This window comes from Lepisosteus platostomus, chromosome 5 (assembly GCF_059453375.1).
Source record: "Lepisosteus platostomus isolate fLepPlt1 chromosome 5, fLepPlt1.hap1, whole genome shotgun sequence".
NCBI classification, from domain to species: domain Eukaryota; kingdom Metazoa; phylum Chordata; class Actinopteri; order Semionotiformes; family Lepisosteidae; genus Lepisosteus; species Lepisosteus platostomus.
In genome coordinates this window covers 14,457,554-14,473,695 of record NC_142615.1, presented here as the reverse complement: position 1 = coordinate 14,473,695, position 16,142 = coordinate 14,457,554, and the positions used below count along the sequence as shown (strand labels likewise).

The following is a 16,142-nucleotide window of genomic DNA, read 5'->3' as shown; positions in this document are numbered from 1 at the left end:
ACCTTACCCTGCACTGGAGCCACTCTTTTCTTTCCAAAGGCGTGGAGAGAGATACTACTGCAGGTAACACCCCATGAGAAACATCATGAGTTTCTGGAAAAGCTCTCTACCTGCCCGCTCCCCACACCGACGTGTGTGAGCAGGGATTTAAAGGGACATTCTGAAGTGTAGAAACATTTTATCGTTACATACTTTTTCTGTGCAGTTAGTTCTCCTTCAACTCCGCCCGACAACAGAGGTCGTTTTTAATACAGGAGTAAAAGCACACTGCACATCTGCAAAACATCACGTTAAGGTTTAGGGAGTGCGACATCAGTGATTGGAAGGTACAGATGCAACCATTCAAAGTGCGCAGTACAGACACATACCGGAGGTAATTGGCTACGGCGTCGCGCATTGTGACGCGCGATGACGCAAAATACCGCGGTATGTGATTGGTTGACCAACAGGGGCACTCGTAGTCCGTTGGTCAGTCGTAGAAAGATTTACAGTAAATGTCTTTACTGTGCCCATTTTAGCATTGAATATTCATATGTAATTTTACCACTGAAGGGAAATCTTAGTACCTGAGCATAAAAAGAATAGGAGCATACTGTAACGCGTGTGAAGGCCATAAACGATATTAATTTTGGAACATAAACATACAGTATATGGCTGGTCTCTGTACTTTAAATAAAAAATACACACCAGTATTCCATTACTCCCTAAACATTTTAAGCTTCGAAGTCTTTAACTAATGTGATACGGGAGTCAACAAGCATACTTTTAGAATTTGATTAAAAGGGAATATAATATGGAATCGCGTATCTAAAGAAATTAATAACGATATAATTATATTCATGTACCGCAACACAAGAATAGTACACGCTGTACATTGTCTGTTGATAATGTTTCTGTAGTGCTTTTTCAGCACTCTGCATGTGACCTTGCCGGTGGCACTGTGGGTTAGGTTCCTGACTCCTACCTCACATGCTGTGTGTTTGAATCCCACTGGAGTCATAACTCTTTTTTCAACAAACATTTCTTTGAAAAAATAAAACATTTCCCTGGGTCAGAGATTAAATAAAACCTCACTCGCACCAAACAAATTTATATTTCTAAATATCACAACATGATCGAATTTAAGTCATTTTAATAACAATGAATAGTCACCTATGCGTTACAATATAAACATTTATAATGATTTAAATCGCGTTTTGATTTAAATCGCAAATGCGGGTTTAAATATTTGTGTTTTTTGATTCACAATCAGACAAATGCAACATAAATTGATATCTTTGTCTTCTAAGTATCTTAATAAACTTTCAGCATAGCTTTCTCCCTGTTTAGATGTATTTTACTTGGGATCTTGGGATCAAACATGGAAAGATTTGAGCTCTGGTTGAATGATAAGTGTCGCAGTTTAAATCATTTTCGTAGTTAGAAATTATGAAACGCCCTGTTAAAAGCAAGGGAGTTTTTATGTCCGTTGCAGTAAAAGAGAATGCCTGACAAAGTAGGGCTTGGACAGATTCCAAGTGCATTTTTGCAATTTACGTTGCATTGTGCTGCTGTAATACAGTTTAAAATAATTAAAAGTCTAAACAGTATCAGCTTTATTTATGGGTTGCAATTTAAAAAAAGTCAAAAACCGCACTCAAAATGCAATTTAGAGCTTTCTGGCAAGAGGAGACACCCAAATTAATAATGTAACATGCCACTGCATGAACAAGGTTATACTGCTATTTCCTGAGTCTGAGTTCTTGTGTCCGTCCTATCCGAGCCCAAAAGTATTACAATATGTATCTTTATAGCAAGGTGGTGTACAGCTTTTTAGTATAGATTACACTTTTCTAAAATGGATTTAAAAAATAAAAACGATTACAATCTAATCTTTCCACGTTTGATCCCAAGATCCCAAGAAAAATAAATCTAAACAGGGAGAAAGCTATGCTGAAAGTTTATTAAGATACCTAGAAGATAAATATATCAATTTATGTTGCATTTGTCTGATTGTGAATAAAAAAACACATATATTTAAACACGCGTTTGCGATTTAAATCAAAACGCGATTTAAATCAATATAAATGTTTATATTGTAACGCATAGGTGACTGTTCATTGTTATCAAAATGACTTAAATTCGATCATGTTGTGATATTTAGAAATATAAAAGTAAATTAATTGTCCATAATATTGCTATTCTGTTTTTTCAAAGAAATCGCAGTACACGAATATAATCATATCATTATTAATTTCTTTAGATACGCGATTCCATATTATATTAGCAGAAAAGCTTAAAACTACCACTTTTTAACACGCTATTTCACATGTTAGTTAAAGACTTCGATGCTGAAAATATTAAGGGAGAAATGGAATACCGGTGTGTATTTTTTCTTTAAAGTACCGATTCCTGGAATCTGGCTGGCTGACATCCTACTGAAGTGGTTCCATAATATCTGGTATACAGAAAAGAAAGCGTTGATAAAAAAGCCTGGATTCTCATGTATCTGATACAAGTATCTTTTAATACAGTCTTTGCTGTGCTCTTGAGGATCCTTGTGATATTTTGAGCTCTGGTTGAATGATAAGTGTCGCAGTTTAAATAATTTTCGTAGTTAGAAATTATGAAACGCTCTGTTAAAAGCAAGGGAGTTTTTATGTCCATTGCAGTAAAAGAGAATGCCTGACAAAGTAGGGCTTGGACAGATTCCAAGTGCTTGTACAAATGTGCTAAAGAAATTATACTTTGAGTTTACAGCTTGTCCAAAGTCATTCATTATTAATACTATTAGTAATATCTTCGGTAAAGGCTTTAATGCATAAATATTTCTGATAAAGGTAGGTTGTGTACTTTTGTCCAACTGAGCAATCTTGCTTTCATAAAATATACCAGCTTTTTAATGACTGATGATTAACATGCTGTAATACACAGTTTAAATTTAAAAGCTCAAAATTTATACCACGAAATACCCCACCCATTTTGAATGGCTGAATCTGTAGGAAGTTTCGGGTCACTTTTTTTGTTATAGATTCAAGCAACCCTAAATACCTTTTCAAGAAACATTTCAGAATCCATGTCACATCCAGTACGATTGCTACACAGGTCTACAGAATACAATCAGAATACTGTTATTCTGAATACAATCAGAATACTATATAAAACACACCACCCAAACATTTCTAAAACAGGAATTACATGTTTAGGAATGCGCCCTCCTTTATACATTAAATAAAAGGTCTGAAGCCTGCTCCAAAGAAGAACTATATTCAGAGCTGACAAAGAAGTGATAGGAAACATCTCGGAAAACGAAGGTGCTGTCGTTTTTCAAGCGTCGGACACCAAGAGCTGAACCTGGCGTTCTCTGATAAAAGTAAGGTGTTGGGAGTGTGGCTGGGTGGTCTAAGGTGCTGGGTTTGTGCTCCAATTTCTTCGCAGGGGTAGGTTTGAATTTCACTGCTGCTAAGTGTTTGTGGGTTAAGACCATCCTTCTATTGCAAGTTCAATGAGTAAAAAACTTTGCTTGACAGTCTGTTGAGAGACTGAATTAGGTGTTTCAAGATAGTCTTTGTTAGCTTAACATCAAGGCAGAAAAAAGCCTCATTTTGTCTTCCCAACAGCAAAGCTCTTTGGTCCCTTCAGCGTTATGCAGGGAACAACATCTGCCGTGATCACTTTTCAGAGTCAGTGCGAATCGTAGTGTGCCGTAGTTGTTTTTAAAATTGGTTTTGTTGGCATGCTGCATTTGTTTGTGAAACTTTAATGCTGTGTTTTTTCATGCCGAATCGTTGGCAGGAGCAAAGCTTATTCAACCTTTGCACTCAGCGCTCAATCAGAAATACAGTATGTATTACTATTAGTGGCACTGAGGTCACTATGGTGCAATTGAGCGATGTAAGACCAATGGCATAATGGATAACGCATCTGACTTCAGATCAGGAAATTGTATGTTTGGCCCTTCCTGGCTTTTGTTGCGTTAAAACGATTTACCTTCCTTTATATAAATTAACTGCACCTGAAAGCTATAGAAAACACTTTGGGTAAATTGTCGAAATTTGCATGAGGCTGCAGACAACTTAACACTACTGTCTGGAGATCAGCTCCTTCTCTGAGCTCCATTGGAATGAAATCCCGTGGGTAGCAAAGTTGGAGAGCAGCTCAACTTGTGCTCAGTAGGGTGCTGAGGGTTCAGTACTGGTGTCGTTCTAATTAGCACGAACTGCACAGGCTCTGAATCAGACCATTTCAATTAGTTTGGTCAGTGTAGGACACTTAATGGAGAATTATTACTTTGCCTGTCTCTTGTTTGTATATAATTTAATGTCTCTGATAACTTAATGTTAGTTTTTAATTTAGTTTCAGTTTTACGATGTAGATTAATGCATTGACATATGCATGAACACGCGAAATGTCTCACTCCTGATTCAGCTCATGCTCCATAGGAGAGAAGCGATTCCTCTTGATTCTCGTACAACCATATCAGAACAGAAGCCTGTGTCACCCAGCTCTAATTCAAGAGCGACTTGCATCTTCAGCCCTTTTTTTTGTTCGTGATCATTAATTTCTTTAGTTATGATCAATATTGAACTTTTTTGAAATAAAAGTAATCAAACATGCAGGCAGGTTTTTGAAAAGTATTAGGAGTTGACAGGGTGCCCATTTGGAATAGTCATCAGAAAATGTGAGAAAAGGAAAGTTACGGAAACTCTCACACACAGCATTAGAGATTGGAATCTGATTGTAAAAACGCTACCTGTCTCCCCGTCGGTAATCAAACCCCAGTTTCCCGCATGACAGGCAGGGATACACACCATGACACTAACTAGGAGCGCTTGCTAGCTGTTAGGAGGCATTTATTCTTATGGCTACTACTGTTTCGGGTTTCGACTTTTATTTTCATTCCTTCCAGAGGAGCGCATGAAAACGAGTTTCCATCTGCACCATCCTCACTCCTGCTCTGCTATTGTCACAGCTCCTCCTTGTGCACGACCAACACCCATGGAGTCGGTTCTTTCAGCTTTACTAATTAGGTTTTCAAAGGCTGGAAGTAGGGCACAAGACACATGAACACTAAAAGCATCCTTATCTGCTTTCAGCTGCGAAATGTCATTCGTGGACACTGAAGAATTTGTTTCCAAGGCAGCGGTTTCAAGCAATTTAGCGTTTTAAAAGTAGAGCAGTGCGTTTCCATTTTTATGCAGGCACACAATGACATAAGGAGATTGTCGTAGTCGGCAGGACTTGAACCTGCGCAGGGAGACCCCGATGGACTTCAAGTCCATCGCCTTAACCACAAAAACACAGCAGAACTCTTCAAACCAATTAAAGTCCGATTAAACCGCTCCACCAACCTGTCGTTCTGGGGATGCAGTGGGATGGTCCATGTCTTAGAGATCCCCAGGCGCTGGCACACTCTGGCGAAGACCTCGGATTCGAAGTTACGCCCCTGGTCACTCTGTAACTCCTCCGGCACCCCTAGCCTGGCAAACATCCTGCAGGATTCCTGCAGGATCTCTATCCATCGCACAATCTGCCCCTCTGGCTCCTTACAGTGGAGCAGCCAGGTGAGGGACGCATGGTCGGTCCTCAACCGGAACCGGGTCCTGAACAGGTACGGCCTGAAGTGGTGGACCGCCGCCATCACCACCAGCAGCTCGTGACGGGTCACGCAGTAGTTCTGTTCAGCCCTAGTCAAAGCCCGACTGTAGTAGGCAACTACCCGCTCCCCATCTGGCCCCTCCTGCGCCAACACCGCGCCCACCCCCGAGTCACTCGCGTCGGTATCCAGGATATACGGTAACCACGGATCGGGGTAGGCTAGCACGGGGGCCCCCACCAGAGCTTCAGGTAACCGGCTGAAAGCCGTCTCGCAGCCCGAGTCCAAGTCGAAACGGCGGCCCTTGTCGGTGAGGCGGTGCAGCGGGGGAGCGATGCTGGCAAAGTCCCGGACAAACCTCTGGTAATACGAAGCCAACCCCAGAAAGCTGCGCAGCTCCGCAACAGTGCGGGGGGTCGGCCAACCCCTCATTGAGGTGACCTTAACTGGGTCTGTAGCCACCCCTCACAGTCCAACAACATGTCCCAGGAAGGTCACCTCCTGCCTCAGGAGCACGCACTTGCGGGGATTGAGCCTCAGGCCAGCACGGCGGATGCAGGCCAGCACCGCCTGGAGGTTCGTCAAGGCCCTGGACATGAACCAGCAGATCGTCCAGATACAGCACACACTGGTTCCACGGGACCAATGCCAGCACCCTCTCCATCAGCCTCTTGAAAATCGCCGGGGCATTGCACAGACCAAAGGCAGTAAACTGCCAGAGGCTTCGAGCGAGTGGTACCTGCCAGTAGCCACAGCGGAGGTCAAGGGAGCTGAACCAGGTCGACCCGGTGATGTAGTCCTTGGCATCGTCTATCCTCGTCAGGGCGTAGGAATCCTTCCAGGTGACCTCGTTCAGCTTGCGGTAGTTTACGCAGAACCTCCACGACCAGTACAGCTGGCGCCGAGGGCCCGCGGAGGGCTCAATCACTCCCATCTCCCGGATCTTTTCCTTGGCGGCGGTCCGCTTGGCGTGAGCCATGTGTCCAGGTGGGATGCGATTGGCAGAGCGTCACCAGTCTCGATGTCATGTTGGTAGAGGTCCTCAACGGTGCGCCTCGCTTCCACACAACCGCCGCCGCCTTGTCTGGCCTCCCGGCCGACTCGGGGGCAGGATCCGGCACGCTCGCTCCCCGGCTCACAGGCCCGGTCTGCCGCCGCCGCCACAGCCTCTCTTTCCCTCAGCTCCGGCAAGCCCGCGTCCCTCGGCCTTCGCCGGGCCTGCCCTCCACCAGCGTGCGGGGCTGTTCCGCAGGGGTCGCTGCACGGGCTGTCTCCATTTCCCCCTCGCTGGACTCCTCCGTTGCTGCCTCGGTCAGCTGGCAGAGGGCCCTGGTCTGCTGGCGCTTCCAGCCACCCTGAACATGGCCTCAGCCCGTGTAGCAAGGGCCAAGGCCTGCTCCAGCGATGTAGGCGCGGCCAGCTGCACGTGGCGCCGCAGCTCCTCGGGTGAGAGGGCCTTGAGAAAGACCTGGAGAGCCATCTCCTGCTGCGCCTCCCAGGGAAAGTTGGGTATCCTCGGCGGGCGAGGAACGTGACATCAGCGGCAACCGGGTCCAGTCACTCTCCTGGTCGGCGCCGCCGCAGGGCCAGTCTCTCCCGCATCAGGTCCAGCGGCTCCTCCACGGCGAAGTGCAGCTGGAGAGCTGCCGCCAGCGCCGTGTATTCGCCTCTGTCCTCCTCCGAGACATCCAGGAGCACCTGGCAGGCCGCTCCTTCCAGCGCCGCCGCCAGGTGGCCGGCCATCTCCACCTGTCATCAGCCATTCGTCTGGGCCGCAAGCTTGAACTGCTCCTCGTTAATTTCCCAAGGCGCTTCCCCGTCGTAGCGACCGGGTTGCACCCGCGCTGATGGGTGTGGGAATCGCTGATCGGCTCCGGCAGGGAGGGTATCTTCTCTTTGGGGCATCCACTGGGTGGGAGTAGAGGGCAGTCGCCATAATTCTACCAGCAGGACCACTACTGGATAGCCCTGGTAAGGGCTGTGGCCACCTGTCGCACCCAGGAGTTGCTCAGGCTCTCTATGTGCGCTGCCGATGGGTTCTGTCTCTTTTAGAGTCAGCCAGCACTTGACAGATTTGGCTAATGTCTGCCAAGATTTGTCCATCCTTCCTGCTTCTGACACCAATGTAGTGTTTACAGGTTCTTCTCAGAACAAAGGACCAGTGGAGACGCGATTAACAAACCAAGCAATAGCTTTATTCTTTAACAACCACAAAACCAAACACAGGATATACACGCACATCAGGAGACTGACAGAACACGTACACATCTTTAGGGTGGTAATTACTTAACAACACGCTATACACTTATAAGACTACACAGGGCACTAGAACTACTAGGACATTATTTACACAGGTAGGGTCAGCCGCTGGAAAGCAGGGATAATAAGGAAATGGGTGGCACCCAAGCACATGTTAAAGAAAAAAACTTGGCTTCTTAAAAGTGATTATGATAGCCACAGGACAGAAGAGACAGTGCACTGTGGTCCAATAATGACTGTGTTGAAACAGCCAGAGAGTGCTGCATGCCATGGAGATGGAAAAGGTAGCTCATCCCAGTCAATCGCAAGGTTGTGTAGGACTGCACATGACCTGATGATGATGGTGCTGGCTCTTGATGGACTGGTATACAAACCAAATGACAGCCAAGCAAAGCGTTAGTTGTTTTACAATTCCGAAAGATTGTTCAAAGTGGCTTCTTGCATTTTTATGACTCCTGTTATAGTGCTTCTCTTGTAATGTTGTAGGATTGTGCACAGGTGTCAGAAGATATAGTCATAAAGAATAACCACAGGCAAAACAACATGCCAGCTTGCTCTTCCCTACTTTGAAAGGAAGATATTTGAACTGATTAAAGAACTTAATTTGAAATGTAAGCTCCTACTGACACAGGAGAGAGAGTTCTGAAAAGTAAGCACAAGGCACACCATGGATAAATAAATGTATTAATTTAAAAAAAGAAATAATGAGAAGGTCAGAGGAACAATAATTGTTGTATTTATTTGCTCAGGTAGTTTTATAAGTTTAACTTTCAGTAAAGTTCTGTTAAAAATAAAACTGGTCATTAGTTGGCGTCTTTTGTAACGATTTAGCAATAGTGACATGTCGGCTTGTTCGACTGGAGTGTTAAACAAAATTAATACAGTAGCGTCCTGTCTCAAGAGTACAGCTGCAGTTCTCGTTTGTTTCGTGACTAATTGCAATTGCATTAGTCTGTGTAAAAAAAGACTTCTGCAGCTCCAGTGGTGCGATCGAACTCATGCTGAGATAGAGTTCAAGCCTCACCTGGAGCAGTGTGGCCTATATCTTCAACTATTTAAACTAACTGACCAGTTTAGGTCCTGTTAAGTATTTGCTGGAGATCAGGTCTAAATTAACATCAAAGGAACAAGTAAAGGTTTGTTCCTTGTCAGACCTGAAGAAGGCTCCAAAGCTCAAATGTTGTTTGCTTCTCTTTTCAGCATGGAATAAAATTTTACTTGTTCCTACTGTATGTAGTCCACACATGCTGACACAGCTCCCTACTTAAGTTACCATCAGCAATGGACCTCCAGCAGACCTATACACAAATATATGAGAGAGGTCTACTGAAATGAGAGGAGCACGATGGAGTACCAAAGACTTGAAAAAGCACTCACTTTTCTGTGTTTTTGTTGTTACCCAGATTTGTATTTAATGTTCTTTTTCTCTTTGTTTTGAAGTTGTTCTGTTTTTTTTTTCTTTTTTGTAGTTGTTAGACTACTACAGGGATTTACCTAGGTTCTATTAAGACTTCTTTTATCAAAACATATTTTATTAATAAAAGTGTGATTTCTTAATAATCAACTTTAATGTTATCTTTATTAGTAACTGTTACACAGGTAATGCATGCACAGCCTTTATTATGCTATAGTGAATTTTCAGGTATCCCATGGAGGGAAGAGAACTGAAATTAAGGAAATACTTATTTAAAGGGGTATAAGTCTTAAAAGTGTTCTGTCACATCTGGGTGTTAATTGAATAGATTTGTTGTATTATTTCATATGATTTGACTCTACACTTGTGTTTCTCAGGAGACAGCAGTAATATTGGGGATTTGCGGGTACAGATAATAAATTATACTATACAAGTGTAGAGGTTTGATGGGTTTACTGAGACAATTATTAATTGTAGCAGTAATCACGAGGTTGTTCGTTGTGGCTTTTAGAAAATCAATCGTCAGAACAACTAACAACGCACACACACGGGTTCAATACACAAGATACATTTATTAACATAAATTGTGCACCTAACATATACTAGTCTGCCTGGATACGAGCAGCAGACCTTACTGTGAGGGTTATCAATATACAAGGTATATAATCTCGAAGAGATGCAAACACAAAGAGATACACAACAGAGAATATATGTCAATATATATCGTTCGGTTACCAAATCGCTAATCAGTGTTATTACCCACTGTTACTCTAAACTCGGAAGTAAATACATTACATTAAATTGATAACAACTTTTTTTGAGGTACAACTGAATTCTCGAGACGGAATGTAGAACATGGGGTTTACTTATCCACTGTGTATGGATTTGGAATTTCCCAGGACGAACACCAAACCAGCTGACAGGCTCTGTTGCAGCCTCGGTTCCAGCGGTTGTCCAATGGGCGTTGTCCCGGCGTCCTCTGGCTACCAGTCTGAATCCATCAAGAAGACAGGAATTTTAATATCACACTGCCGTCTTGTGTACAAAATATTTGTTCAGCTCTAACGTCTGTGTGTGTTGACAAGGCATCTCAAAAGGACGTATTAAATAAGAAAATGATCCTTTCTGTTACCATTCCTGTGGTTGGAGCGTTGTTTCACCCTTTTACGTTCTACAATATTTACAGACAAGGTTTTATCACTGGAGTTGTACAGAACAAGTGTGCATCAGTCCATGAAAATCATCAGTACTGCTGTTTTTCTATGCATAGTTTAATCAAGAGCACTTAAAAGATGCAAAAGATGGATTGTGGTCTGTGAGCACCTGCACATCTCTAAGTCACTTCCACAGCCTCTCGTGTTGGGGATGTAGCTCAGTGGTAGAGTGCATGCTTTGCATGTATGAGGTCCTGGGTTCAATCCCTGGCATCTCCAAGTATTTTATGTTACTGTGCTCATGTTGCAGTCTTCTGTTGAGTGAGAACTCTTTGGTCGTGTTCATACAGAGCCAGGTTTACACAATTAAACTCGAAGTGCTACAGTGTTCTCTGCAGTTTTAGATGTACTTCCAAAGCATTTAGTTCTGTTAACTACCAAAGAATGTGAACTAATTTAAAGTCACATTCAGGAAATCCAGAGAACGTCTTCACACTTGTCGTGGCTGTTGCAGAAAAACCTCACCCGGGATTTCCTGAGAGATCATTCAGCGAGTGAGTCCTCCCTCTGGATTCCGCACTGAGCTGAAAGCTGCGCGAATTCCTCACTGCGTGTCCTGTACTGTGTAGCACAGTGACAAGAACGCCTTGAGTTTTTTTCCGTATGTGAAGGAAAATGCAAAAGAGCATGAAAAGTATTGATGGTATAAAATATCCATGGTACAACTCGAGAAAGAACTGACAGACAAAACAATGATATTTGATGATTACAAAAGAAACAGAACCGTCCGAACATGGGCTTGGATCCTGAACGCTTGTGTTAAAAGACAAAGCAAAGGATATAACCTGTAAATGTCTTCATGTCTTACAGTTTATGAAATAACACAATTTCTTCCTTTCTTAATAACTTCTTACTATTGATAGATGCTTTTTTGAATTTTAACAGAATCACAATTACAGACATTTGGGGTTAAACTGTTATTCACATATTCTAACGAAGAGAAACGTTAGTGTCTTCCGCTATGTGAGCCCATTTCTCAAATAAGAAAAGAATAAGTTATATAAATTGAATTATTCTATTTTGTAGGCTTGCATAGTCTTATTCATATTTCAGTTAAACCTTTTCTTCTGTAGTAATTTCACTTGATATTATATTAGTCCTGATTTACAATTTTTGGACATGGTTCATCTTAAATAATTTGTAATTAGTTTCAGTTTTGGAAAATCGCACCCAGAAGCTATTAAACTGGTAATGTTTGCATAATGTGTAATGCAATAGTAGCATTTTGGGTGGGAAAACTAAAGGTATTTCTTGGTATGAATCCCAACACTTCATAAGCGGTGTTCGAGGATTTCTGGCTTCAGATAAAGCTGTCAATACATCACAGATTTTTACTCAATCAATATCAGCAGTGTTATCGCTACCGAACGCTAAATATAGATCCTGGCAATACTTCGTGAGATCTTCGTAAGAAAATCCAAAATACTACAGAAGCAATCAAATGTATACGTTTCGTTTGGATCGAGAAGAGGATAATTATGAGACTCAAAATATGCCTGTCTTTTCTTTTTTCGAGGACAAATGGATTATTGAGGTGTAAAGATGGGTTCAAAACCAAAATCATCTGCTGTTTCTTTGATAGTTTCTTCAAATCCTTCAACTGATCATCGATATCACGGAAAAATATTATACAAATTGTGGTTTTCTGTGAATTGCCAATTTTATTGTAATTACATCTTCGTTTACAGATGTCTTGCATGTATCACAAGGTATAATAGTCGCCGTGTGTCCTCAGCTAAAATGTTTTAAAAAGTACGACAAAAGTACAATATGCTTAACAACATTTATGGTTATATCTATATTAAAATGAAGGTAAATATATCAAGATATTAAAAAACAATTGTACAGTCCTAATCTCATAATGCTTGTGAAGTTTTCCAATAAATCCGAACTGTAATTTTGAAATATTATTGCTGAGAATGCGAAGAGAATACAAAGATCAAAATCAATGAGCGAAAATACAAAAGTAGTTAATTAAACTGAGTTTCTTCCCTGAAATGATTTGATTTGCTTGCAAAGTACTAAGCAGCTTTGAACGGATCGCGGGAATCAAATATACAGATGGGTTCAGAGTGTGCTTTCCAACTTTTGTGTAACATTTTCCTTTGATAGGGCAGAGTTGTCTTCACAATCTGGGTTACATAAAAAGGAGTGACGTCAGTACAAAACAGCTTTCCTTCTTGGGGAACAACGGTTGTGTTCCATATTTCTAACTATTTTGGTTTCAAGATCTCAATTTAGTGTGAAACATAAAACCACCCTTTTGGTTAACAACCGAGCCACAAAGACTCATGTACATCTTAACACTCCTCGGTCTCAGTGAAAGTAATACACTCCGTAAAATTTCCAGAGATTCATTCATTTTTAAAGGAAAATCACCAACAGCGGCCGAGATCTACTGGAGTTTTTCATTCTATACTGCGATTTCTGAAGGGTACCCTGTGAAAATATGAGTTTTGACGAGAAGGGATGGACATATAAGGTCATAAGGCTTGGGGAATTAAACTTTAAGGTGAAGATTGCGGGTTCAGCAGCAGCAGAACCTGATCAGTATCACTTGACTCCGATATACTTTGAAAATTAACTTCGGGATTTAGAGTCAGACGTGCTACCGTTGCACCATGGGGTACTTAATTAAAAAAAATAGAAAAACAGTCAGTGTTCCAGGATCTGTTATCAAGAACAACACCTGCACAAGAGCTGCGCAGGAAGAATAAAATATGGTCTGAGATGAAGAGACTCTCTTCGGAAGAGCGGTGCTCTTCACAGGAGAATTTTTTGTGAAGCTGATTTGTCTCCTTTGGGGAATTCAAAACAGCTGAGAGCTGTGACCTTGTGGCACAAAGGTAGCATGTCTGACTCCACATCAGAAGGCTGTGTGTTCAAATTATGTCGAGGTCTGCTTTTAGTTTTTCAGGTTCTGCTCGTCCTGAACACGGAATTCACACCATGTAGTTGAGTTCTATCTGTACACCACATAGATAATCTAAACAAAATAGAGCCCTACTGGACATACAGTTAGGATCTCACACAGCGAATACCCTTGAACACAAGAGAGAAGGCACAGTTCACATCTGCGAAACATCACATCTGTCTTTAGAGACAGCTACATCAGAGAATGGAATCCCGGAAGTTTCAAATAATTTATTTTAATACAGGTTCAAGCAAACCTGAAAGTTAGGGAGTTTCTGGACACTTTTGTTTTATTAAAAAGTTTCTGAAGCCTGAAAATGTAATTTGAAAAAAAAAACGCTATTGGACATTAGCAGGTACTTTTTGTAACGATTTGCTATTTCATGCTGGAAAACAAAGGAAACAGACCCAATGTTTGCTTTCAGGTGCGGTTCATTACATAATAGACATCTATTACTGAGGAGCTTGAATAAAATTTACATGAGCCAGGCAGAAGTCGAACCTAAAATCTTATGATCCAACATCAGATCCGTTATTTATTAAACTGCTGGTATTTCACATAACCTGAATTCCCCAATAGTGTGCTCAGCGTTGCTACTAGTAATATACCGCCCCGTCTAAAATTTCAAAGTGAGAAACATGTTTTCTGATTTTTTATGAGTTTTAAAATATAATCTCTTTAAATCAGACAAAGGCTTTATGTTCCGCACTGAAATTCCAATTGATTGAGAATTCAAAGAAAGACTGTTTTCTTCCACAACACCATATAATTATCACATCCACCAGACTCTCCTACTTCTCCAGACCTTGCTGGGTGAGCATTCGCTCCGATAAATTAGGTCACGTATCATGTTAAATCACTTCTTCTCAACACAACATTTCCTGGTGCACGTTTTCTCTATGAAAAAAATACATTTTTCCCTTGCATGATTTCTCGTTTTTTATCAAAGTGTACAGAAAGAAAAAAGAAGAAGAAATAGTGTTGCAAAAGAACTCTGTCGCCCTTGGGAAATGTCAAACGCATTGGACATGAAAAATGCCCAATAAAAGCCATTTCTCTTCGTTTCTTAGTGTCGGGGCTGCTACTGTATGTAAAAGAGGCAATTTGCTCTGAGAGCAGGTTCAACGCTTTCTGAACGTAGATGTCTCAGAGCAGTGTGTCCAAGTAGCTGTAAAAGGTGAAGGTTATCCCGTCACCATAGCTTAGTTGGTTAAAGTGCTTTTCAATTAATCAAAAGAACCTATGCTCAAATCCCAGCTGTGTATTTCTTCCTATCTTGTAGTACAGAACGTACCATTTTGGGCAATCACAAAGGGCTTGACTTCATTAAATGCATGTGTTCATTTCCTTTCTGGAAAACTTGTTTTTGATGAAATTCACACAGCTTGCGAAACATGAAATTCAGTTTTTGGTTATCAGTGCAGAAGAAATATTACCGGCTGGCAAAAAGAACGGTAAGAGATTTTTTTTTTGATTCAAGAAAATACTCCACCAGTCAGTCTCTGTGGTGCAATTGATTAGTGGTTCAAGTCCACCCAGGGTCAGGTTTCTTTTGCGATGTAAACATTGTTTTCACATAGGCCGATTGGATTTCTCAGCTAAACCACAGCCATTTTAATATTTGTAGGAAATGCGATTGTTCAACACGTGTCAAAAATGTCCAATAATGCCCAACATCGCAACTCCCCAGAAAACCATATTCACCCAAGAAAAATGATCGTCGAATCGTCATTTATACTCCCGTCACATCCTCTGCTGAAATATTTTAAAAATAAAATGCAGATTTGTTTGAGAACTTGACAAGCATTGTTTTATTAGCACTGTGCAGTTGGATTTTGATATTTTGACATATTTACCTTAATTTTAAACTGTAAATACTGTACAATCTATTGTAATTGTGTTGTAATATTAAAATATGTTAGCTGAGGATGCAAAGGGGTGAAAGGGAAAGGTCAGAGGGTACAGTAACAACAAGGTTAGGATTGGTGGAGGTGGTAGGGGTGTTGATGTTTTTTCTCTGTAGAGGATGATTGAGTTTTTATCGTTCTCTGAAGTGAGAAACTGGAAGAGTTGGGAGTTGAGAGATCTGATGAGGTTAGTTATAAAAGGAAGTTGATGTGGAGTTGTTAGCTGTAAGAATTCCTTAGTGTCTTTGATGTTGTCATCAAAGATAAACTGCAGTAAGCATAGATAAAAAGAAAATTATCTTTGCATACTGCCCTGTCTTTCTAACAACTGAACCTTTTACTTGTTCCTTTGCAGCCTACGCATGCCGACTCAGCTACTCACCTGATATTTAACATTCCTATAATCACAAATATGAATGTCCACTGTGGGTATTTTTTCCATGATTATTTATTCTGTCATTGAAGCATATTTTATGTCATACCGAAGTGTCATAATCACTGAATTTTTTTTTTCATTTAGAAAGTAAGAAAATGATAAATCACTATGAATTGCATTTAGCCTGTTCTGATCTAGATTTTCTATATACTTTAACATGCCATGTTCACAATGTCACAACTGAAATGCAACAGTGAAGTGTTGTAATGCACATAGTGTCAGAACATTGAGATGTTTTGGTAATGAGGAAGGAGGGACATGCCATGTTCACAGGGTCATATTTTTAAAAAATGGCACAGTAAAATTTCCTAAAGTTCAGGATTTTGATAGTCTGTTCCATTGTCTCTCACACCTCAGTGTCAGAATTTTTAGATGTTTTTATAACCAGGGGGTAGGTTTATAGCAAGAAGCAGAAAGTGCCAT

General features: G+C 41.2%; 1 non-coding gene across 1 annotated transcript; it reads left to right on the top strand.

The window, feature by feature from the left end:
* Positions 1–10,609: 10,609 nt before the first annotated feature.
* trnaa-ugc (transfer RNA alanine (anticodon UGC)) lies at positions 10,610–10,681 on the top strand. The gene has a single exon. It is a non-coding gene; the product is annotated as a tRNA-Ala (tRNA).
* Positions 10,682–16,142: the final 5,461 nt, after the last annotated feature.